This window comes from Protopterus annectens, chromosome 16.part0 (assembly GCF_019279795.1).
Source record: "Protopterus annectens isolate FY-2018-M chromosome 16.part0, PAN1.0, whole genome shotgun sequence".
NCBI lineage: Eukaryota > Metazoa > Chordata > Ceratodontiformes > Protopteridae > Protopterus > Protopterus annectens.
This window is the reverse complement of record NC_056750.1, coordinates 796818324-796842590: the sequence shown is the minus strand read 5'-3', so window position 1 is coordinate 796842590 and position 24267 is coordinate 796818324. Positions and strand designations below refer to the sequence as shown.

The following is a 24267-nucleotide window of genomic DNA, read 5'->3' as shown; positions in this document are numbered from 1 at the left end:
TACATGACTACAACAGTACAATCTGTGTAAATAAGATACTCGGGAGTAGGTCGATATTTACCATATTTACAAGCACTACATTGCAGGTGACAGTATGTTGAATGCATTGGAGGCTTCAGCGGGCAGTCTGCCTACAGGGCAGTGAGGATTCAGGGGGGTCTTTGCAGTTAGAGAGGGTTAGCAAAGAAGTGTAATCTAAGGAGGACTTTGAATGAACTTGTGTGATTTGTAGTCTGAGTTCAGGTGGGAGAGTGTTCCATTCTTTTGCAACCTCGTGAGAGAATAGGGCTTCTCCAGAGTTGTTCTTACATGGATTGACTTCAATCAGGTATTTGTTACTTGATAGTACTTCCCTGGTGAAGTTGTAAAAGTTTAACATGTTAGCTAGGGCAGGGGTTCTCCCAGGATGGTGTAGAATCTGATGAGCTGTGATGAGTTGGTGGTAGTGCAGCAGGTTTGGAAATTCTAACCAGTGTATTTTTAAGTAGGGATTGGCAGTGGTGGGAGTGTGATCTACTTTTAGCAGCGAACCTAGCTATTTAATTGTAGCATGTGGAGAGTTTGTTCAGGTAGGTTTTATTAATGTTGGTAAGAACTGGAGAGGCGTAAAGCAATGTTGATAAGAGTTAGTTCTGGCTATTGTGGTTCTATACACAGGTGTTAGAAACTGTTTACAATGACAAAGGCAACCTATTTTTTTTTTTGTGGACTTCGGAGATAGTTTGAGATGTGTGCTTTTTGTACTTAAGCTGTTATCAATTGTGACACCTAACAATTTGGCCTCATCTACTGGGGTGATGAGGGTGCTGTTGGCTGACGGGATGGTGAAGGTAGGGACACAGTGTTTAGTTGGGTGGAATAGCATTAGCTGTGTTTTTTGGGGTTTAGTATGAGTTGGTTTAGCCAGTTCTTTACCACAGTGAAGGACTCCTGGGCTTTACTTTGTAGTAGATGGATGATGGGTGCTGAGCAGATTAGGGTTGTGTCATCTGCATACTGGACAATATTGGCTTTAGTGGTTGCTAGGTAAAGATTATAAATATGTTAGAGAAGGGGGCCAAAGATGGAGCCTTGTGGGACACCACATGTGACTGGGAGTGGGGAGGATAGAGAGTTGCCCCATTTGACAGATTGTGAGCGTTTGTTTAGGTGACTTTTTAAACCATTGTAGGCTGGTGTTATTGAGGTTGAGTTCAGAGAAACAGGTAAGGAGTTTGTTATGGGAAACTGTATCAAATGCCTTGGATAAGTCTAGGATGTTGGCGGAGACCAGTTGTCCTTGGTTCCTGTGTGAGTTTATGGTATTGGAGAAGTTGATTAGGGCAGTGTTGGTGGTATGGGAAGGTCTAAATCCATGTTGGGCTTTGAATAGTAGGTTGTTGGTTAGTAGTTGGGTAAGGAATTGGTGATGGATACATTTTTCCAGAATTTGAGAGAGAGGTGATAGGATAGCAATGGGACGGTAGTTAGAGAGGTCAGTAGAGGGGCCACCTTTGTGGAGGGGGACGATATGAGGTTTTCCACAAGGATGGAATGGTGCACATTGAAGTAGATCCATTAAGGAGTAGGGAGATGGGGTAGGCAATGGTCTTGGATGCCATTTGACGATACTGAGCTGGGAGACAGTCGGCGGCTAGGGTGGTAGGTTTAAGTTTTGCTAAAAGTTTACTGAGCAGAGTGGAGGAGGAGCATCGACTACAACTCTGATCTGAGATATACAAGTATGCTGTTTTTTTGGATTTATACTGATTGTTTCTAGCAATTTATATATAGCACTTTTTATTGCCTGCTGCATAGTTTTTAGTGCATTTTATTGCTATTAACTAATCTGCATGGGTAACTGATTTGTTTGCAGTTAAAAGCATTCTGTAGAGACTCTTTGCTCCTTTATCTGTTTAAAAACTTTCATTTTGTGGCTTTCTGTAGTGTTTACTGTCTAAAGAGTGTAGGCTAATAGCTTTAGTACTGGTCGCCACCCTCTGTCCCTGTTCATGTCTTGTTATACTTGGTGGCTTTGCAGTTGCCTGCCCCTACTGTAAATTTGATCCGGGACACTCCTCCCAGTTTAGTGTCATTAGCTCGTTATACGTAATACAGAGAGAACATCTGAGAAGGCCTTCCGTTTCTCCTTTTTCCCTTGTCAAAAAAAAAAAAAAAAAAAAATGCCTGAATCTGTGTTCAGACTGTGCTTTTCAAACATTTTGGAAATAGAGTATATTTTAGAGCATTTATTATAACTGTAATTGCCTTAATATTGCTACAACTCAAGTGCTCTAGGTTGCACTGCATCTGAATTGGTTGCGTTTTATAGATGCTTTTCTGTATATGTACACTAGCTACTTCTGCTGTATTACTGCCTCTTAAATAGTTGGTCAGTTGTGCACTTGCCTTGCTTCATTTAAAACGTTTTAAGTTGCTAATTTTGTAGAGTTTTAATTGCATTTACTGTTTAGGACTACACACTCAAGTGTGTTGGCCTTTTCTGTGTTTATTTATTGCATTGTTTAGCCTGTTTCAACCAAACAAATAAAAACTCTTCTTTGCTCGTTTCCCACCTTTCCTAGCCAATCCATATCACAGGCTTTGCTTGTCTCAGGACTTTATTTTCTGTGTTCAGAGCTATCCAGACCTTGCTGTGGTAGAGGGAAGTCCTGCTTACCAGTGGGAGTGGGGAGTATTGTACTGCCGAACGCTAGAGGAGTGGTTTCCAGCTCTGAAATTGTCATTTTATTAGCCTTTTGGGCTGATTTCTATACCTTTCAACTTTCTGGCTTAAAAAAAGCATGTGTTTGTACATTTTTCACGAGGCTACAGTTAAACTATTCCAGGTGCCAGAAAGTCTGCTCTTCAAATTTTCCCCTAGAACTAGCTGGTTTCTCAGTAGTAGCACTAAAATCTGAACACCTGTGACTAGCACTTGCTCTAGAACCTGCTGGAAAGCACTAGGAAGCCTGAAACTGATACAAGCACTCAACTCTCCTTGCCAATAAGGAGAAATTAATTGTAGGCTCTAAACAGCCTATAATTGCAAAGTACCTTGCAAAGGTAAGGGAAAACTCATACTTTACAAAAAGAAGCACCTAAACCGGCATGTCCAAGGGTCAGCTTCCAGTGATTTCTCCTGTCCACCTGGTGAATCTGGGCATACTGGGGCAATGCGGCAACTGCCTCATTTACACAGACAATCCACTCCTCCTATCACTCAACACTACAACCTGAGAGAAATGCACTTACATAGCCAAACTGGAAGCAAAGCTCTCTCTGGCCAACATTGTGCTAGAGCGTCAAGAGGAGAAGGTTAACACCTGCACTACACCTGAAGCAACTTATTACCCTTCAAAACCCACACTAACACCCACACATAGCAACACTAAACCCACATATGCGGAGGCCCTTAACATTAAACCTGCCCAAGCAACAAGGACCTCAGAAGCTGAAACGCAAACAAACACCAGTCATAACCAAAGTGAAATGGTTCACAACATCAGTGTGCCACCCAACAACAGCCCGTAAGGCAAGACAATGCACCCAACACTTTAGTCATAGGTGACTCTATAGTCAGGCACACTGATGTCCCACTCACCAGGCTGAACAAGGAGAAAATTACAGTCAGCTGCTTGTCGGGTGCCAGGATTTGCCATATAATGCATGCACTCAAGTCACTCCACAACAAGTACAAATACGACTCTGTTATTGTCCATGTTGGAGTGAATGACTTGAGACGTACCTCCCTGGACTACATGAAGAGACATGGAAGAGTTCTCGGATCATGCGGCCCATTATGACCCTAGCCCCGAGTAGCATCCTACCTTTGCCCAGAATGATACCACAGTACAAGGACAAAATGATTGACTTCAACAATTGGCTAAGCTTATAGTATCATTCAAAGGGGATCCAGTATCTGTCTGCCTAGGAAGACATGATAGACAAACCACGATGCTTTGCCAGAAAAAAAAAAAAAAAAAACATTTTAACTGCTTGTATCTTAATGTGTAGAGTACTATGTGTGTATATACCTTTTAAGAAGCTATCCAAGGGCATGCACTAGTGTATAAATACTGAGCATGTGCAAGCTAGAGTACCATTTTGTAGTTAGCTTTTGAGATGTGAACAAGTATGTATGTAAGCTCAGTTAGTTCATTCATATTTATAGATGCTGTTATCCATCCTGATGCATTTTTGTTAAAGCATCTGAACGAAACCCCAAGCCTTCTTATTTGTGTTGGAGGCGAACGAGCAACACTATCCATATAATAAAGCTTCCATTTTCTGTTTTATCTTTTGTTTAATCTCTTCCCACATATCCTTAGCTGCCACACTAAAATAATTTTTAATCTTTTTTTATTATGAGAAAAATATTTTGCTTTCTTTAGATAGTTTTACATCTGGAGGAGGGCTGCTACTTGGCATACCTGTCAACTGTAGAGATTTTTGTAGAACGTCCAGATTTTGGTCTCATATTTTTGGTCCTTTATCATAAAATTGTGGTTTTCTGGCAAGTTAGTGGTAAATAATTACAGATTGAAGTAGGAAAATGACAGACATTTGAGTTTGACTTAATATCCTTCAGAAAATTCATGCTTCATTGTTTTATTAACTTTAAGTTTGTAAGAGCAACGTTTAAAAATTGCCCCTATTTTTGGGCATTTGTTCCACTTTTACTTATGGCTTTGTCCAGATTTCTTCCTCCAAGTGGATGAGGTATGCTGCTTGGTTAAGATGGAGGGCAGCATAATATTGATCTTGTATACAGGAAGGGGGTTGGCAGTAGTCACTATAGTACAGTACATGTAGTACCCATTGTATAATGGCAGTTAATTCATTACAATATGTGTTAGCAGAAATGTGCTTTTAATTGCATTATTTAAAATGTAAAAAAGTGTTTTTATGGAATAAGTTTATTTATGAGCATTACTGACAGTACATATGAATTGCAAGATAGTGTGCAACACACCCAGAATTGCTTTTTTAATTTCAAAATGTGTGCTTTGGTGAACATTATCATCCTAGCTGGGAGGCATCAGTAGTGACAATAGTCAGTGTGAGGCATGAAAGTATTTGCAGGATGTGTATGGGTGCTGTTTGCAAGAGAAACCAGCAGATGGTAGTAATAGACAAGTTTTGACAAATCTTCGTCCCCAGAACTGCATTGTTTTCAAACTATGTAGTAACAAGAGAGAAATTGTGTTTTTATAAGCAGTATTTCAACAAAAAAATATATTATTTTTGGCATCATTCCTTTATTGGGATCTTTAAATACTAGAAGGGCTGTGCCTTTTAAATATGTACTTTTTAAACCCTCTGCCCCCAACAAAGTACACAGAGCAGAGGCAGCTCTAACACCCAGTTCTGTCTTTTTCAGCAGAGATGTGCTTCACTTGAGAATGTCTCTAAAACCATTATTAAATCCACCTGTTAAAAACAGACTTATACCTTAATGATAAAGTTTAAAGTGGTGAACGGACATTATAAAAACACTTGTTCTCCCAGTCGCATCTTTGTGGTTGTAGTTGCAAAGTAATTGCAAACATAAATCTTCTCGGACTTTTTGCTTAAAAAAAAGAGAAAAAGAAAAAGTAACTTTTAGAAATCCTATGAATATCGGAAACTGGAGCCTGGATGCTGATGGGCATACTAATTGAATGAGTATGCCAGTCAGGAAGTAGTGACATTATGGGAGCACACCTTAACTTTTTTAAACTGAAATGTGCAGCAAAATGGTTATCAGCCAAGCTAGTAATTAAATTAAAAGCTTGATAGATAATTACTATAAGAAATGTTCAATACACTCTGCAGGTCACTGCGTTTTCTGTTTTTTTTTTTTTTTTGGGGGGGGGTGCTGATCTTTCCAACAAATGAGAGAATATGCAATTGCCTTATTGGCCAAAGGGCATCAACGGGATCTGTAGAGCCACCTGGAGAGAATGTATTGGCAGACATTCGCACTTCACTTGCCAGTATTCAGGTTTTTTTTTTTTTTAAGTTTAATGTTCTGAAAAGGGCAGCCACGGTGGTGCAGCGGTTAGCGTTGCCACCTCACAGCAAGAGCCGGTTCAATCCTCGGCTGGGGTGCCTTCTGTGCGGAGTCTGCATGTCCTCCCTGTGGTCGCGTGGTTTCCTCCAGGTGCTCCGGTTTCCTCCCACATCCCAGAGACATGCTGTAGGTGGATAGGACACTCTAAATTGACCCTAGGTGTGAGGGCATGCATGAGCAACTCGACACTGTAAAACTCCACTGCCAATCATGAGCGGACAGGTGATCCGCTGTGGCAACCCCTAACCGGGAAAAGTCGGAAGAAAAGGTTTTATAAAAAACTTCCCACAAGTATTTACTTTTGCAATAAATTAGCGACCGCAACCACAGAAATGTGGTTGGGAGAGTGTCAAGTGTTTCACTACTTTAAACTTTATCTTTAATGCTCTAGTGACTGGACATTTAATGTGTAAAGTAAAAATGCACTTTGAAAGTTGGTAGTTACATTATTTCCCTATGTGCAAGCGTGTCTGAGCCGAGAGAGAAAAAGGACACCTTATCCAAAGAAAAGCAAACTACGTTCCACATTGAGGGCATAGCTCTCAATCTTCCCATCTAAAGACTGTGGAATACTGCCTGTCATGATATGGACCAAATGGGCAAAATTTGGACCACTAACAATTTACTAATAGCGTCCAGCAGAAAGTGCTCAAGATGGATGAAATGGTACCTTATATATTATAAAACGTTTTATTGATGTAATGATTTGGTATTTAGAGTTTAACTGATGTCTGTGTTAAGCACTGTGTGTGACTGACCCTTTCAGGATGGAACTTTGGGGAACATGGATTTTTTAATACTAAAAGTAATTGACATTCATCATAATGAAGTATATTTGAGGAATTCCTGTAAGACCATCAACTATTCCCCAGATGATGCTTAAAAGGGGGGGGGGGACAGATTAATTGAAGCCGTATTGGGCTGTTTGAGGGAGTAGCACAATTGAGGTGAAACTGTTCTGGCTTCCTAGCTAACCTGTTGCTGGTACCTGCCTGTACCTCCATGCAGCTCCTCCCCTCTTATCCTTATTAGGAAGGTGCCTGACTTGAGTTCTGCTGTCATTTTACAGACTGTTTTGCCTCTCCAGAGAGAAAAAATGACCTTATGATCCATTACCTTAAAGACTGCCACCCCTCCTTTAATAAAGATTATGAGCAGAAGGTTGGCATCTTGAGTCAGGGGCACAGATTTTTGTGGGCTATACCACTGCTGCCCCTGTTGCTGCTTCAGTCATGTGCTCCACACACTACCATCTTAGTGGTATCCTTTGGGCAACTAGGAAACAGTCCCCAGCCTCTACCTGAATATCTCCCAGCTGCTTGCAGAAACCCCAGTCAACCCCCCCCCCCCGATGGGTGTGCTGATGTAAGCTATTTATTCCCTCCCCAGCTTCTCCAATGCCTGAACTGCTGCTCAGACTGTTTGGATGGGTTGTAGTTTAGGGTCCATTTCTCTGTGCAGTGGAGCTGGAATTGGTCATAGATTTTAATCCCATTCTTGTGCATGTTTTCTTGGACAGTCATCCACTATTTTTTTCTGTAGAAGCAAAACCTAACACCTCTAAGCTGCAGACCTTGTTTGCTTGGCATTTTTCAATATACATCTTACTCTTGTGTCTGGGAATTCTAGTGCCCAGTTGGGCATGGTGTGGATTCTTTTGTAGTAAGAATCTGGCATCCTCCCACTGTGTTAAACTTTTTTGTCCCTCTCCTTTATATAGTACTTGATAAAGGCATAGATCATTTTATTGGCCATCATCAGTTCTGCCTATGTCATCAAGCTGATGAGGAATCCAGATTTGCATGGAGGACTCTAAATATGGTGTCTGTCAAACCATTTTTAAAACAGGTTTAAAGAGAGGTTTGCCTCAGAGGCATTTGGGTTGGTTAAGGCAGGTGCAGTCATTTATTTAAAACCCTTCAAGGTATGCCATCTACCTCTGGTACTATATTATAATGAATGGTTATTCCAGGTAGAGTTTTGTCAAGTCCTCTTAACAGCTGCAGGTTAAGAATGTAGGAAGGAGGGCAAGAGCGGGACTGAGAAACGCAATATGTTCACGTTTGCATACATGCGCGCTTAAAGAACTTTCAGCAACATCATCTTGGGGGAGAGGGCTAAATTTCTGTCTTGCAGGTCTGGCAAGAGCTCAGCTGTCTTGACACTGGGTTGTGATCTTTTTCCTTTCCACCCTTTTGAGGTACCATGTAGAAGAATTTGCCAAAAGTTTAGAGGTTAGTCCCTTATTAGAATATTCCTGAAAGACCAGTGAGGATTTACCAGATCAGCAGCCTATGGAACCTCATTCTTTAGCTGCAAGGTTTTTATTCAACAAAAAAAAAATGACAACAAACCGTAAACTACCACTATAGAACTGTATTTAAGAAAATACTCTAAGGCATCATCAGGTCCATCTAGTAGAGTGGTTTATGGTTTGAGTATTGAAAATGCCTGATTTTATGAGGCTATCATTAGACTGTTTGTGGGGCTCATTCTTCGATGCAAATTATAAAAGTTTTATTACAGAACTTTTTCCAGTCTGACTTGTCCTAATCAATGGTAGTGCCATGTAATACGAGAGGCTGTGCCCACTTATGGGGCTTATATTTCCTTTAATACGTTCTGAAAGACTAATCTGTTCTTGTTCAACATAAAGGATTACAGTCCTGCTTACAAGAGGCTCATGTACATGAATAATGTGATCAGTCCCCATTCTTCTTCATGTAGATGGACATTTTTATATGTAGAGGAGGTAGTCAGAGCCACACTAGATAACTCTAATATTCTGAAAAATATATGCACCCAGAAAAATAACTTTGAGGGGAAACAAGTCACCGTTCTTACAGACTTGATTGGCTACAAGAGAAAAATAAAAGTACAGTTTTGAGACCAAAGAACCTTTTGTATTGGCTTGTGTCCATGGAATAAAAATCCACCAGACTATAAAAAACATTGAACAGGCAGACTGTGCCTGTGGCATAAAGAAAACATCAGTGTGGAGTGGGGCCCTAGGATAACTGTCACTGTACTGCAAATCTCAGAAATTGTTAAATGCAAGCCAAGTGGCTTGAACATCTACACCTGGTTGCTGTGGTGTATCTGCAGTGAAAGAGAGGATGCCCCTGGTTTCTGAGGATGGTTAAATGGTGTTCCGGTCTGTGGTCATAACGGTCGAGCCTCTTCCTGGACCTAGCAGTTAGTGAGGGCTCTTCTGTTCATATTCTTCCTCTCTTTAGATTCCATGTAGTAAACTCAGTGCAAAAGGATAGCTAGCTGTATGCCTGGCTAAATGTAGGGCTGGAAACTGGGAAGAATCAGATGCAAAGGCAGCTAGCCCATCTCCTGAAAGAGGGTGTGGTGCCATGAGGACTGGGGAAGGGTTAAATGATACAAGAGGTTGATGTAATCAGTGTGGGTGTGAGCTGTCAGTCAAACTAGGAGGCTAGCATTTGGCCACCTTTTCTAACTCCTGTCAATAAAAGGAAAACCCAAGTCCCAAATGACTAGTAGAAAACATTTTCAAATACCTGAAAGCTGCTGCTTTAAGTTTGTACAAATCATGAGGTAGAAGCCATTTTCAAAACCTTGACACTTACTGTCTAGATTTGTACACATCTTGAGATCACCAAAATAAAGTTGTTTCCTGTGTTACTAGTTTACCAGACAAACTGTACAAAGGTAGATATCTAATTTCTTCATTGGCTTTTTCATATCAACACTCAATAGTAATTAACTATGTGCCCAAGTCCTGCGTTGAACAGTACAGCTTTTAACCGTATGATTTTATAGTTTAGTTTCCCCGAGTACAAAACACTTTAGGTGGATATCCTTCACTTCAGAGCATGGTGTGGTGGGTGTCCAGTCTGCTCTGCCAGCTTAACTCCCCCCCCCCCCCAAAGAGTGGCATTTTTGTTTTCTCTGGACCCATAGTGAGCTTGTCCAGGAAGTGAAAGCCTCCATGGCCTGGGAAATCACAGCAGTGCTTGGCTAATTGTTTGAGAATCTGGAATCTGATGTCAGACAGGTGGTTTGCCATCCTGATTTTGAATTTGTTCAAAGTTTCTCTTATATAAAAACAACTGCAGCTGTTAACACTGCGCATGGCATATTACAAAAGCAGTGTTGTAATTACCAGAACAAGTACTTTTGATTTGTCTCCAGTGTACTGGGCAAAACAAGTAGACCTTGTTGCTCATGTAATTGCTATAAGTGCAAAAAGGGGAGCTGCAGTGGTAAGTTCCCCATGTTGTCCTTGCTAGTATGAATTTGCAGTCTACACAGTTCCTGATGTTCTTGGCTTTCTTGAAAGCAAAGCAAGGATGGGACCCTGTGGCCCTCCCTTTTTGCACTTACTGCAACTCTCCTAGGATACCATTCTTGTTCTCTTTTTCAAGAGAGCCAACAATACAGACTGTAGTCCCCCCCCCCCCCCACAGATGCCCAGCTCTCATTAAAGTCACTGCAAACGATAGATACTAGAAATTCCTCCACTTTTATGAGATTCTTGTGTTGGCAGTTCACTCCCAGTCATCAGCTTGTCTATGGCTATTTGCTTTGCCTTGGTCTTGGTGTGCAGTAACATTTCTGTGACCCTATGATGCCGCAGTACAATTGTCCCATTATGGCGATCTACTCCACTTATATCTTGCAGCAATCTGTGGGACATCATGTCGTAGAAGGCAGTCTGCTTTATCCTTCTCAGGGATGCACATGCCATGACTGCATAGGGCCTGTAGTAGCACCTCTATCACCCATGTAATGAACTTTTCCAGCTATTGTGCCATAAAAAAATAAAGGGCACATGAGATTACACATGTGAATCAGTGTGTGTTTGCATGACTGTCCATGCCAGCTGATAGTAGCTTAGTCCTGCTATCCCCAGGACTTATTCAATGGCCGTAGCCATGTGTGCTACAGTAGTATCTCTTCCTACATTGTGTCAGTGTAGCAGCTATTGGAATGTATCCATGCTTGCTGTTCATCCGATCAGTGTTGACACAGTCCATCCCTAATGTACTATAATGTTCAAATTTCCAGTAGCATGTCATGCAGTCTGTGTGCATATGGAACTCTGCTACAAGGCCTACACAGCAGGACAGTAACTGGATCTGATGATGCAAGTGCCCTGTCATATTGACAACATACAGAACTGCAGCCTGTATTGTCCTTCCCAGTGTGTCTTGTTAGTTTAAGCCCCCCCCCCAAAATCAGGACTGCATTTCCTGCCATGCGAGATTGTGCTCACCCCCCCCCCCCCAGCAGAACGGGAGCCTGTGCTACTCTGACTTCAATGCCCTGTTAGGTTGTAGTCTTCCTCCCCCAGCATTTCAGTCTCCCGACATCCCTAGTACAGTGTTACCCCACACACTCCTTTCCATTGGTACTGCTCCTGCCACTTCCATACATCCTTGTGTAGTCAATGTAGTCCTGAGATCCCATTACTTGTAATATGTCCACTGTAAAATTTGCCTATATGACTGTAAATTCTGATGTCCTTCCATTTCACTGTTGCAGTATTCATTACATTATGAAATTCTGATGTCCTTCCATTTCACTGTTGCAGTATTCATTACATTAGGAATAGCCTGCCCAAGGGCAGCCCGATGTCGACTAAACGCCTTAGGTTGCTTTAACGTTGGCATACATGACACGCATGCTCCTTGCACAGCATGGGCCATAATGGTGACATCTGGGCATACTATCCTTAGAACTTCTTTGCCGCCAGTGCGAATGCCATCGCTTGATCATCAGTCTGAATGCTCATACTGCCGATTCACCAAGCTATTGGAGATAAATGAACCAGTGGGATTCTTATTTTTCCTTAGCCTTTGTTATGGTTGCTTGTGGGGTTTCATATCATCCAAGAAAGGTAAATGCCAGTGTGAAGACAGATTCCCCATAAAGACCGCCATGACCAATGTCTTTTTTTCTTAGGTGGCTCTCACGACCATACTTCCTGTTGCATTTGTACCTATAGCCCTTCATAGTAGACTTGTCTTCTTTGTCAAAAGTAACTTTATTGTAATTCATCCATACACAAAGTATACAGCTTAACAAAATTTCATTCCTCCAAGCTCCTGCACAAAACAAAAAACACAGAAACAAGGACAAAAGTACATGAATAAAATAGTGAAAATGAGCCAAAGGCCCAGAGGAACAGAAGCTTAAAACAAAAAAAAAAAAAAAAAAAAAAAAAAAACACCCACTAGCCGATTTCCATGGACTACAGCAATCACTCCTTTATACGGCCTCAATCTCCCACTCCATCACCAACATAAAAATCCCAGTCCTTTCTTCTGGCCATCCGTTTGACACCACAGATCTCACAACTGCTGCTGCATGCAGGCCTGAATGGCCACAACCAGTTTGATGAACTTCCCAGTCTTCTCCCTCCAGACCATACAGTCAACATTTCCATTCTCCAACAACAGCTGCTGCATCTCCAAAGTCCAAACCAGTTACCGCAGACCCAACGGAGAAAAAAAAAAAAAAAAACACACAAATATGGCAACTTTAAACCCCCGACAGTCTCTGCTTACACACTCTACATCCAACTTGGCTCACCACTGCAGGCCCAAACTTGTATTATCCAATCTTTCATCAAAAAAATAAATAAATTAAAAAAAAGCTTTATTTTGAAAATCGGCTTCACTGCAGGGGACAGACGTTAATGAAGACATCCAATAAGTGTAGGCCGGAATCTTCTGCTGTTCACCCTCTGCCGGAATCTCTCCAGAGGCAAGTGAATGCCCAGAGTTTTACCTGGCTTTGTCATATTCCTCTGCTTTGACCAGGTTGGAGGTCGGTGGGGATCCGACTTTAAGCACGTTTGAGGAGGTTTTGCAGACATCCATTTCAGATGCTCAGGGCAAACCACATCTGATTATTTCCAAGGAGACTTTGGGTGTTGCTCAGATATTACTCTGAGTAGTAGTCCCTACTACCATCACTGAATGCTGTCCTGGGTCAGAGCCTTTCAGATTTTATAAGGAATATGTCCCACTGAAGAAAAAGCAAAAGATTAAACCTGTTTCTCCTGCTCCTAAGTATCCACAAAGTGGATGCCAGGCCTTCACTCAAGGGTTGTTTAGTGCTTTGATGGCAATGAAACCACCTCGGGGAGTTTTTGTTCCAACCCCACTTAGTCCTCTACTCCCCTAAAAAGACCCAGGAAACAGGATTCCTCTGAGGAGGAGCTGGATTCGGATAAAGAATCCCTTGTTTACTCTTCTCAAATTCCTTCTCCTTTGGACTAAGGATCAGAGGAAGACAACTCTACCAGTCCTGCTACTCCCTTTGAAGAGATTTCTTTATTGGGGCACGATCTCCAGGATGATGGACTTCTTTAAATGGGATTATGCTTAGGTCTCGGAGGTACATAAAAGATACTATAAGTTGCTGCAGAAGGATTCTCCTAAACCTTTGGCTGTTCCTTCTGTTTTGGCTGCCTTGTTTGGTGCCTTTTCCAATGCTACTAAGGCTCCACCCCCCTGTTCACAAACAACCTGATGGCTTCTGTAGGGTGTCTGAGGATTGTGAATTTTTGTGCAAGTGCCCTGCTGACCCCTCGGTGGAGTCCGTAGCTTCTGAGAAGCCCTCTCAGTTGCTTCCTTCTTCCAAGCTACTGCCCTCTGATAAAGATAGCAGGACCATGGAAAGGCTAGACAAGAAGGTTAAAATGTTTACATCTCTGCTACCTTTGCTTTTAGGGCCCAACATTGGGAAATATGCTTTTTCCCCCACTGTAATATGATCCCAAAGTTGGTATATATAGTTCGGTGGATGTTTTTATGAAGTTTTGGGCAAGTGTTTACTTGCCCTGGGGGGAAAAAAGCACCATTCAGGATTTTAGTTTTTGTTTTCGTCTCACAAAAATAACGGAGTATTTGGGCTTTGGAAAAATTGATTCTGGCTCCATTTGAGCCTGCAGCTTCAGCTTCCTTGCAACATTGCTCTTGGAAGACTGTGCTTTATGTAGCTCGTTTCTGCCAGACAGGCTTGTACTTTTTTTTTTTTGGTATTTCATAATGACAGGATGTCCTTGTGTACTAATCTTTCCTTTATGCCCAAGGTGGTTAATGAGTTGTCTCTTAATAAGTCTATTCATTTGCCCATTTTTTTTCCATTATCCATATTCTGCAAGTGAGAAGGTGCTGCACAAGTTGGATGTGCATAGACAACTCAGATTTTATTTGGATAAGACTATTAGAAAAATCTGATCAGATCTTTGTCTCCTTTCATCCTAGGTCTTTGGGATTAGCTTCATCCAAGCAAACTAGGTCTTCTTGGATTTAAAAAGCTATTTCTTTTTGTTATTCCTTTCATGGTAAGAGCTTTCTTTATTCCGTGAAGGCTTATTCTACTAGGACTTCCAAGATGGCTGCACATTGAGTAACCAGTTATTTTAACTCTCCCAATGTGAAAACAGAAACTCAGCAGAGAAGGCCAGTAGACTTGTGTTTATAGGTAAATTTTAGTAACTGGCTAGTTAAGTCCACTGCCTGGATACCACGAATAAAGACCTGGAATAAATCAGCTACAAAAAGTGAGGAAGAAACATTGACTAGGGAAAAATCTGCAGCTGTTCAGCAAAAAGCAATGCAACCCTCAGACATGACCACCAATAACCTACAGGAAGATGTAGGACAACTGCATACAGACCTAGTTAAAAATAAATGAAACACTGGAGTATATCAGCACAAAAAAAAGGCTTTAAACAATCAGATGAGATGATAAAGCTGCAAAAATCAGAGGTCGAAATAAAGAAATGCCTGGCTGAATATGAGACTGCTCAGAAAGAGAGGTTTTAAAAAATAATTGGAGGGCAGAGCACTTGGGGAAAACTGAGATTTTCATCTGTACCATAGAAGCTGGAAGGAACAGACTATTTAATTTTATGTAAGCACAAATAAGCAACTGAATTGGCATTCTACAGCAGGCGTTGTTAGTTGAAAGGTCACATTGTGTATATGCTTCACACCTAGCTATAAGAAAGCACCTTGGATCTTATAGTAAATATGCAATCCTACCAGCAGAAGGAGCCGATTCTGATAAAATTGAGATAGAAGGACAAACTACTACTAAAAGTGGACGAGAGCAGAGTGTTTGTGGAGAATGATTACTCATTGTACACCAGACAGAAGAGGAGCAAATTCATTCCACTATTCAGGGAATGTTGAGATGCAGCTATGAGATTCAAACTGCTGTATCCATCTGTCTTCAAGTTATTCTTCCCTGTTGGGACAAAATAATTTTTGATTAAGTACATGCCAAGGAGTAAATACAAAAGTTTGTCCAACAAAAAGTAAGCTGTGAAACAGGAGATTCTGCTGCTTGTTCTTCTGGTAATAAAGACTACAGATCGACCATCTGTGAAACCTTTTCACATTTTTCATCGGAAAATGTTGGAAAGGGAGCACAAGAGTTGACTAGAAGAATCGAGAGCATGTTAGAATTGAAGAGACAGGATTTTGGAGATAAACAGTAATAAAACCAGTAACTTAATACAGAATTACAGTGCAATAATTATATTTGTGAAATACGACAGAACAATAAAATTGGTAAATACTGAACTTTTTCAGAATTTGTTGGACTTGGACTTTAAAGCATATGTCCTACTTCATGTCATTAATGTTAGGGAAAAGTGCTTTGGGGGAGGGAAAGGAGGGGAAAAGTAACTAAAGATTTTTTTCTTAAATAGTAAAAATTTAGTGGGATGAGGTTTTCTTTACATGCTGTAAAGTTAAGTGTAATGGGGATTGTAAACGGATGCTGCTGTTCTTGTTTGTTTCTTATTTTCTTTCTCCACTCTCTCTTGTTCAGTTTTAAGAAGAGAGTTAAGAAATATAGGCACTGCAATTTATAAAAAAAAAAGCATGGTTAAAAGGCATGATAGAAGAAAAATTGTGTTTTCCTCATTCTTGCATGTGGTAAGGACTGGATTAAAAACCTTAGACGGATTTAGTAAGTTTTAAGAGAGCAAGTAACTGAAAAAGAACATTGACTATTACTAGTTTTTTTTCTAGAAAATACATGTATGATCATTAACAATTCTGCAGCTGGTCTTAATGTTTCCATGGAAACAATCTGGTGAAAAGAAACTGGCTGCCGAGGTTTTCATGTCTCCATGTAGACAATCCGATAGAGAAACTGGCTACAGTCTGGTAGAGAGTGGCTGAGGGGGAGAAATTGGCTAGGAGATAATTGTTGAGAAAAGTTTTAAAAAACACTTTAGTCTTTTTCCTCTTCTTGCAAAGTGAACATGTTATCTGTTGGGATATGCCTATCAAAGATGGGCCTCATCTGTAAGCAAAATGCAGCATTGCTTATGAACCTGAATAATAACTGTTTTCTGCTTTTCAGAATAAAGAGACTTGGTTATAGCTTAGTGAAGCCTGGAATAAGGACGCACAGCCGAGTACGAGTTAATTTAATGAAGCAGGCTGTGTCCTGGAAAATTTGAGCTACCATTGTTGAACTGAACATTCTGTACTTCTTGAACATTCTGCACCAACTGTTGGTTTGAGGTAATTTTTGATAAACATGTTTACCACAGGTGTTTCCATAGCCAACTGTCAACGGTCAGAAATGTAACAAAAAGTTGTTTTGCTTGCAGTATAAAAGTTGATGTCAGTAAACAAGTTGACCAGAAGAGGAGATCATCTTGGCCAACATGATGTGTAATCTGGTTAGCTGCTAATAAAGAAGTTTTTCGTCACCAGAGACAGATGTGACTCGTCTGAATTTTTCTTCAGACAATAATGTTCACTGAAAGCATTCAGGGTTTTTTTTTTCAAGGTAGTTAATGTTCCCTGAAAACATTTCAGGCATTTTCACAGCTGGGAGAGCTGTAAACATAAGACAAAACTTATCAGTACTTACAGTGGATATAAAAAGTGTACACACCCCTGTTAACATGCCAGGTTTTTGTGATATTATGAGACAGTAAATCATTTCAAAACTTTTCCCACCTTTAATGTGACCTATAACCAGTACAATTCAATTGAAAAACAAATCTGTTAGGGGAAAAAATAAAAAACGTACTAAGTGTGCACACCCTTAGACTAATACTTTGTTGAAGCATACCTTAAAGCAACCCAAAGGTTTTGTTATACTGGCCAGACATCAAGCCGCCCTTGCCAGGGGATCCCTAATGTAATGAATACTGCAGCAGGGAAGAGAATGACATCTACCGTTGTAAGATTTTACACAACTGTACTAGATTCATTAATCACTTGTGGTGTCCTAAATGTGCTGATCATATTTTTTATGGTTCTAAAATGGGCCTTGTAGTAGTGCAGTAAGTTTTGTTCATGAGGTGATTTAGCACGGACTTACCTGAATAGTAGTTATAACGCTATGCAGTATTAACTGAAGTCAGAGCTACAATGCTCATGAGTTTTTGTTCCTGGGTTTGGAAGGTGATATGGTCACTGCGAAAACCTGGCCACACTACTGCCAACTTGCATTGACTACTTGTATAGTGCAGGTGTTGGTGTACATTTTGTTGCCATGCTACTTGTTGGTGCACATCCCGTAGTGTCCAGTAAGTGTGACGTTAGTGTTGCAAATGTCTTTGTAGTAATTCTTTATAAATATGGCATGTTTCATAATAAAACATCCCTGCTCCTTTTTCAGTAATTACTGTAGGGTCTTTTACGTCCACTTGAGCTTTCACCAATGGGGGCATCAGCACCCCCCTTATGTTACACTTCGTCACAACTAGTTTTAAGTGCATCCCAATAGCACTTGGTGTAGTAATAGAACCCACAGCGTTTGATTTTCGATTGTGTGCTGCTTGTTGAATCATTGACACTAATCTTTTTTGTTTGTATTTGTTTGGAGCAACTCGTGTCAGTGCAGAAATGTCACTATTTAAAACAGTAAATTAGTTATCCCTTAAGACCCACAACAAACTACCGCGAATGCTCAGGATTTCTGATTATTCTTTGTGTCTTCATCTTCCAGGTACGAGGCACAAGTGCCTATGGGCCTTAGTGCTAGTAACATTTACCTTTATAAAAATCATTGTTACATTTTTGCCTTCCATGTGTGTACACATTAATGACCCTGGAATGTTTAGAAATTTCTGAATCTTTCTCATTCTATTTTAAAAGCAGTAATATGTTCCCTACCATATGCAACAGTTAGAAAATATGCAGCACCTTTTTTTCATTTGGCAAATAAAACATATAAATAAAACCAATGAAGGCTGAAGCAGAATAACTTTGTAGTAAATTTCATTGTTATGATTACATCATTTGTTCTAAATGTTCACACAAATTAAATATCTGGATTTTATTGCCAATGCAAGCATTATTCATCTACTTTATTGCTAGGGAGTGCCTCTGGAGTGCAGTTTTGTTCCTTTGTTTTTTGGACTGGCCAAGCATTTAATTCCCACTCCACCTGCACTAGTGAATATGGAAGTAGTTTTCTTTTCCAGTATTATAATGACTCTCTTGGGATCAATGACTTTTTTTTTTTTTTTAACTTTTTTAGACTGATATTTTTTGAATAAGTCTTCCTGGAGACCACCACCATCCTTCTCTGGAGTATGCTGTTTGGATTACTGCTCAAAGTCTAAGCATTACAATATTTTGTATGATCTTGGAGGCCTCCACTTTTCACATCAGTAATGTTTCTGAGAGAGAGGCTGTCTACATCTCAGTTTTTGGCAGAACTGACCCTGTGTACCTTTTAGTGCTGCTGATTGAGCCCGCACACTCATTCTGTGCTGAATAGTGTAACATTATCAGGTAGTATTGTGCATGTGGTTACCCTCAGTAGAAATCTTCACTTGGGTGATTTGGCCAGGTATTTTTTTTTATCACAGCCCCCCTCCCATTTATGACAGAAATGTTTATTATAGTCTGCTAATACATGACTGTTTGTAATATGCCAGAGTATTACAGTGTTTTTTCCATTGATTGGTTCCATTTATTTGGGAACATCCGACTCCTAAAGAGAATCGTACGTGTCCTGAAGGAAATTGTAGCTTACACCTTGACTTTTTTTTTTTTTAATAAAATACATCTTTAGCAGAGTTTGTTACTTAGTACCCACAGATTCATGCTTTACTTTCTCATTAACAGGACAACTTGGTGTCGGTATTCTATCAGCACAGTTGTTTTGTCTGCATGTCAGAATTTTTTTTTAAGTGTGAATGGAGAAAAAAAAGCTTGCTTAAAAATTCCCTCTTAATCTAGACATCTAAAATATCTACCTCAAGATATCCTGCAGTAACGTTGAAGTGCCAAGACATTATTACACAAGTATTAATGTGGCAAATTGTAACTAAGCTTAATTAGAACGTGCTGCGGTAGCGTTGTCGCCTCACAGTAAGACGTTGTCCTGTTAGATTCTCAGCTAAAGCGTCTTCTGTGTGGAGACATGCGTGACTGGGCGTACTTTCGTTGAAGTACGTGCGTCAGGGCTGGCAACTCTGTACGTAAAAATCTACTGCCAATCATTAGCAGATCGGAGTTCTGCTGTGGCGACCCCTAACCAGGAAAAGCCGAAAGATACAACTACAACATAAAGAATTATAAAGCAGTTAAACTGTCAACCTTTTAAATTAACAGTTTAGCAAAAAAAAAAAAAAAAAAAAAAAAACAACCCTGGGTTCTTATGAGTACTTACACATTCCTTCTAGTGTGCTTTTGTCTGGCTATGTAATGTAAATTATTTAACCGTACACAGGGTTTTGATTGGGTCTCTGATTGTAACTAGCTTATGGTTCCAAGAAATGGATGCCAAGAAATCTGCTCAAAATGTGAACCTTTGCTTCATTGTTGAACACAGTGCTGGTTATTAATTCTTTGTGGTGCATGGTACTTCATCGGTCCTCACAGTAACACGTTGTGCTGTTCGATTTTCAGCTAGGGCGTCTTCTGTGTGGAGACATGCGTGAATGGGTGTACCTTTGTTGAAGGTTGTGCATCAGGGCTGGCAAACTCGGCACATAAAAAATCTACTGCCAATCATTAGCGGACTGGAGTTCCGCTGTGGCAACCCCTAACCGGGAAAAGCCGAAAGACATACTAGTTACAGAAAAAACATACAAGAAGGGAAAGTGTTTTGCCTGCTTTAGAAGCCTTTGGAAGCTTGTAAAGTACTTAATGCAATGAAACAGACAACAGCCAGAAACAAAGTGCTTCTTGTAGAAGTAACAGCTTTAAAAGCTATGAGATACTTCATTCAGCCACAGTTTTCTTTATAACTGTGGCAGGGCAGACAGCAAAGCATCTACAAGCTTTTTAAAAGCTGTTTTACCCTCTGCAGGTAGTCTTTGCCTGTCCACTTAGACCCTAGCACGATGCCTGATATTAACAGCGCCTAGCTGTCCCTCACAAGCACGTCTAAACACCACTTTTACAGGCATCCTCAAGTTGATCTTTTTTCTCAGGGTTACCCTGACACTCCATGCCCTACATAGCATTTCTTTGCCCATGCTGTTACAAAGGTTCACAGTATCACTTCAGTTACTTAGCCAATAGATGATTAAGTAAGTAAAACTGTATGTAGAAGTTAGATATTGAAGCTGTAATGCCCAGAGATCCTTCTCTTATTATTCTGGCAAATATTTTACTGATAAAGCTCAAGAGAACTGCTAGGTAAAAAATAGTTTGTGTGTACAGTGTTAGCTATCATTTGTTGTACTAACAATGCTTGTTAATTGGTACCTATATTTTTGATTAGGATGCCTTTAGTTAATTGGCACATTCCTTTGAGATTTAAAATCATTGTTAGTTGTATGCCATGCATATGCTCTTTTCCGTAATACAGCAGTGTACGTAGTAAACTGAATATATATTCAAGCAATTATGTTAGCTTTTAAACGCAAACTGAACAGACAACCAAAAATATGGCCCCAAATTGCCTGTGTCAAATTAAAAAAAAGATATTGCAATAGGGAATGGATGGCAAACTCATGACAGGTTCATAGTTATTAGCCTAGGTATCTCCGCCGAAAAGGATATTCTCAGGACTGCAGCATCCTCCCCCTTTAAAAGTACAACACAGTATCAGCAATAGATCTACAAATACTGTTGGAGTAGAACCCACAGCCTTCTGCATCAAAAGCAAATATTCTACCTGTTGCGCTACTAACAATGCAAGCAGACTTTGCATAAGCATCACTATTTCTCTTCCAGTGAAGCTTTCAAGCTCCTTGTAAAATCCATTCAACTGCATCTCTCAACTTTGCAGCACAAGAAATCGGGAAAAGCCAATATTTATCGGGGGTGACAAAAGCTCAAAAACCAGGGACACATTTTAAACATTGTTTGCATAATCTTGGAAAGTTGCTAGAATGAAATGCTGTGTTACCACCATGCGTTTCCTGAAAGATAGGAAGACTGAAACTTACATGTTACTTAATTTAGTGAATTCTGTTCAACTTCTCACCAGAGCTCAACCTCTTAAGCACAAAAAAACCCTGGACAAAGCCAATATTGGGGGAATACAGCCCCAAATATAGGGACAAATTTCAAATATTGATCTTATAAACTATGCTAGAATAGGTTTTGTGTTTCCATGTATTTTCTGAAGAATATGACACCTGAAATTCCAATGCCTATCATTATTTAGTGAATTCACTCCTCACTGATTTGCTACAAAAATCCAGAAAACCACAGATTTTAAGAGGAACAGAACAAAAATATGAGGCAAAAATCACAGGTGGTGGGTAAAGAATTCAGGCTCTTGCTACCCAGTACCCAAGGTACAGGGTTTGAGCCTGTGTAACTAACCAATCTGCCTATTTAACAGGGGCATTTTACACACAAACACACACCCCTACACCTGTAAAATGAAACCTGTCTGCAGCCATTAGCACACTCCAGTAAAAGCAAACTCTTTAAAAAGCCAAACGGAAAGAACACTCAAAAGGAAAGTAAACCAAGCTGAAAATACTGGTAACTGCTTCTATAAGTAGGCTATAACTCTTCAGTAAGCTGTTATACATGGTCAGCTGCCACATATGTGGTCTTTCATTATGCCTTATGTAATCAACATGAGTAAACAGTGCTCCTAGCATTGTGGCTGGTTAGGATATCCTCACTGGCCATTAGCAGTCACCCAGTAGTGAGTTATGGCCAGATGCATTTATGAGAGGAAATTAAAGGCTGATGTATAGGTAACTTTTGTTGAGTTCCACAAAATTAAACTCCATTTAGGCTGTGACCTGGTAAGGCTTTAAAAGGTATTGAACAGCAGTCTGGGGGTGTGTGTGTGTGTGTGTGTGTGTGTGTGTGTGTGTGTGTGTGTGTGTGTGTGTGTGTGGGGGGGGGGGGGGGATTATAACAATTACCAGAGAATGTAGGCCACGTCTGTCACAGTGCTAGTCACTAGTAGAAAATAACGCTATTTTGTTATATACTTATACATACAAGTTCTGGCCTCTTGCGTTCATGAAGACAAACAGAATCCAGCAGTTCAGTAGAAGCAAAAAAACTACCAACAGCCAAATACACACAGGTAAAATGTTAGTTTAGCCAGGCATATACCCTGTACACCATGGAGTACTGTTTAAAATTCCTTGATTATTATTTTATTTACCCTGTACACCATGGAGTACTGTTTAAAATTCCTTGATTATTATTTTATTTATTTCATTTTGGTATGAAATGTACTAAGATTTAATTATAAAACTGATCTAATTATCATGGTTTGATTTATGATTATATATTTTGTTAAAACTACATATTTTCACAATGCTTCAGCTATACTTATGTGCACTTTACAGTTATCTGCAGAAAAAACTGCCAAGTCTTAAATTCTGAAGTAAACAAAATTCTTATGGCAAATTTTAAGTAAAAAACATTAAGGATAGATATCCCTTTGGCAATAACGAATGGAACACACTTAATAAAACTCTCGGTAGGAAACTACAGTGCTATTAAAACCGCAACCAAGCCAAAATGTAACTTGTAAATTAGCACACTCCCAGTAAAAGCAAACTCTTCAAAAAGCCAAAACAGAAACCAGGCTGAAATAGTGCTTTAAAAGTTAAATGAAATGTAACCTGCCTGCAGCCGTTAACACACTCCCGGTAAAAGCAAACGTCTTTATAAAGAAAAAACGGAACACACACTCAAAGGAAAGAAAACTAAGCTGCAGCTAGAGCCTATCCTTATTAAGCTGCCTTAATGGTTAAGTGGACAGTTCGATAGGCACACTTCTTCCCTACCTTTCCAGTCAGCAGCAAGTTAGCAACATATCAAACAGAGCTGCAGCAACGCAACACTCTGCTTTGTCCATCAAACGCCAGCCTCGCTCGCAGTACAGCTTCAAATGGCTGTTCCATCAATACATCATGAAAGATGCCTTGCTCACTTTAGTTATTCCCGCCAAGGATTTTGAGCGCATTTCAGACGGAAATGTGAAAAGCATGCACACTGAGCTTCAGGCAGGCTGTTTCCCCGTGCTGACGTCATCACGCACGTGATTATGTCAGCCAGGAAATAAAATGTAAAACAAAAGTGCCGGGAATTCGGAAATAAAGAAGTGCCACTCGGGGTTTTTTTTACCGAGAAATTCGCTACGGTTAGGAGGTATGCTGAGAAGGGGAGTTCCCCCTACTCTCTTCAATATGGACTGTGGGTTCTTTCACATCTGCCTAAGTTACCATCATTTCTGGCAGATAGGGGCTCATTTTAATGTCTCGTCCAAAGTACAATATTTGCATTTTGTGTGGTGACAGTTGCTTTAAAGGTTTGAAGTTGCCAGTAATTTGATGAAATTGTTTATTTACAGTATTATACCACAGGCTTGGGTAACAAACTTAAGTCATGCCTTTGTTTCATTTTCCAGTAATTGTGTTAATATTTCACCTGTATGTTGTTTACATTTAGTATTTTGGTTGTGGGGCTGTATGGATCTGGTTTCTGCTCTGCAGTTTTATTTTCGATGTTTAAAACACTGCCTGTTTGAAGGGATGCATTGTCCTTCACTGCTTCTCAGTAGCAAAGTTTGCTCCCCACACTTCAGTGTTTGAAAGAGGAAATCTATGAGGAAGAGACACAGGTGGTGGAATTGCTGATTTAATTTGTCCATATGGACTTTCTTAACTTTGTTTGTCTTAGAGCAGCCTTTGGAGGCCTTTTTGAATATTTGTTGCACTGTTTTGTTTTACAGCCTGGAAGTGGCACATACAAGATGCCTTTTATTAAGTTCAGAGTTTTAGTTGTGATTCCCTCAGTCTTTTGGAGGTTAATGTAGTAGTTTTAAAG

The 24267-nt window shown here is 40.1% G+C and overlaps 1 long non-coding RNA gene across 1 annotated transcript in view; it reads right to left on the bottom strand.

Moving 5' to 3' along the window:
* Positions 1-23583, bottom strand: part of LOC122790980 — an 86980-nt gene extending 63397 nt beyond the window's left edge. The window contains exon 1 of the long non-coding RNA XR_006363058.1: positions 23226-23583. This is a non-coding gene — a long non-coding RNA (uncharacterized LOC122790980). The remainder of the gene's footprint in view (positions 1-23225) is intronic.
* Between the last annotated feature and the right edge of the window lie 684 nt (positions 23584-24267).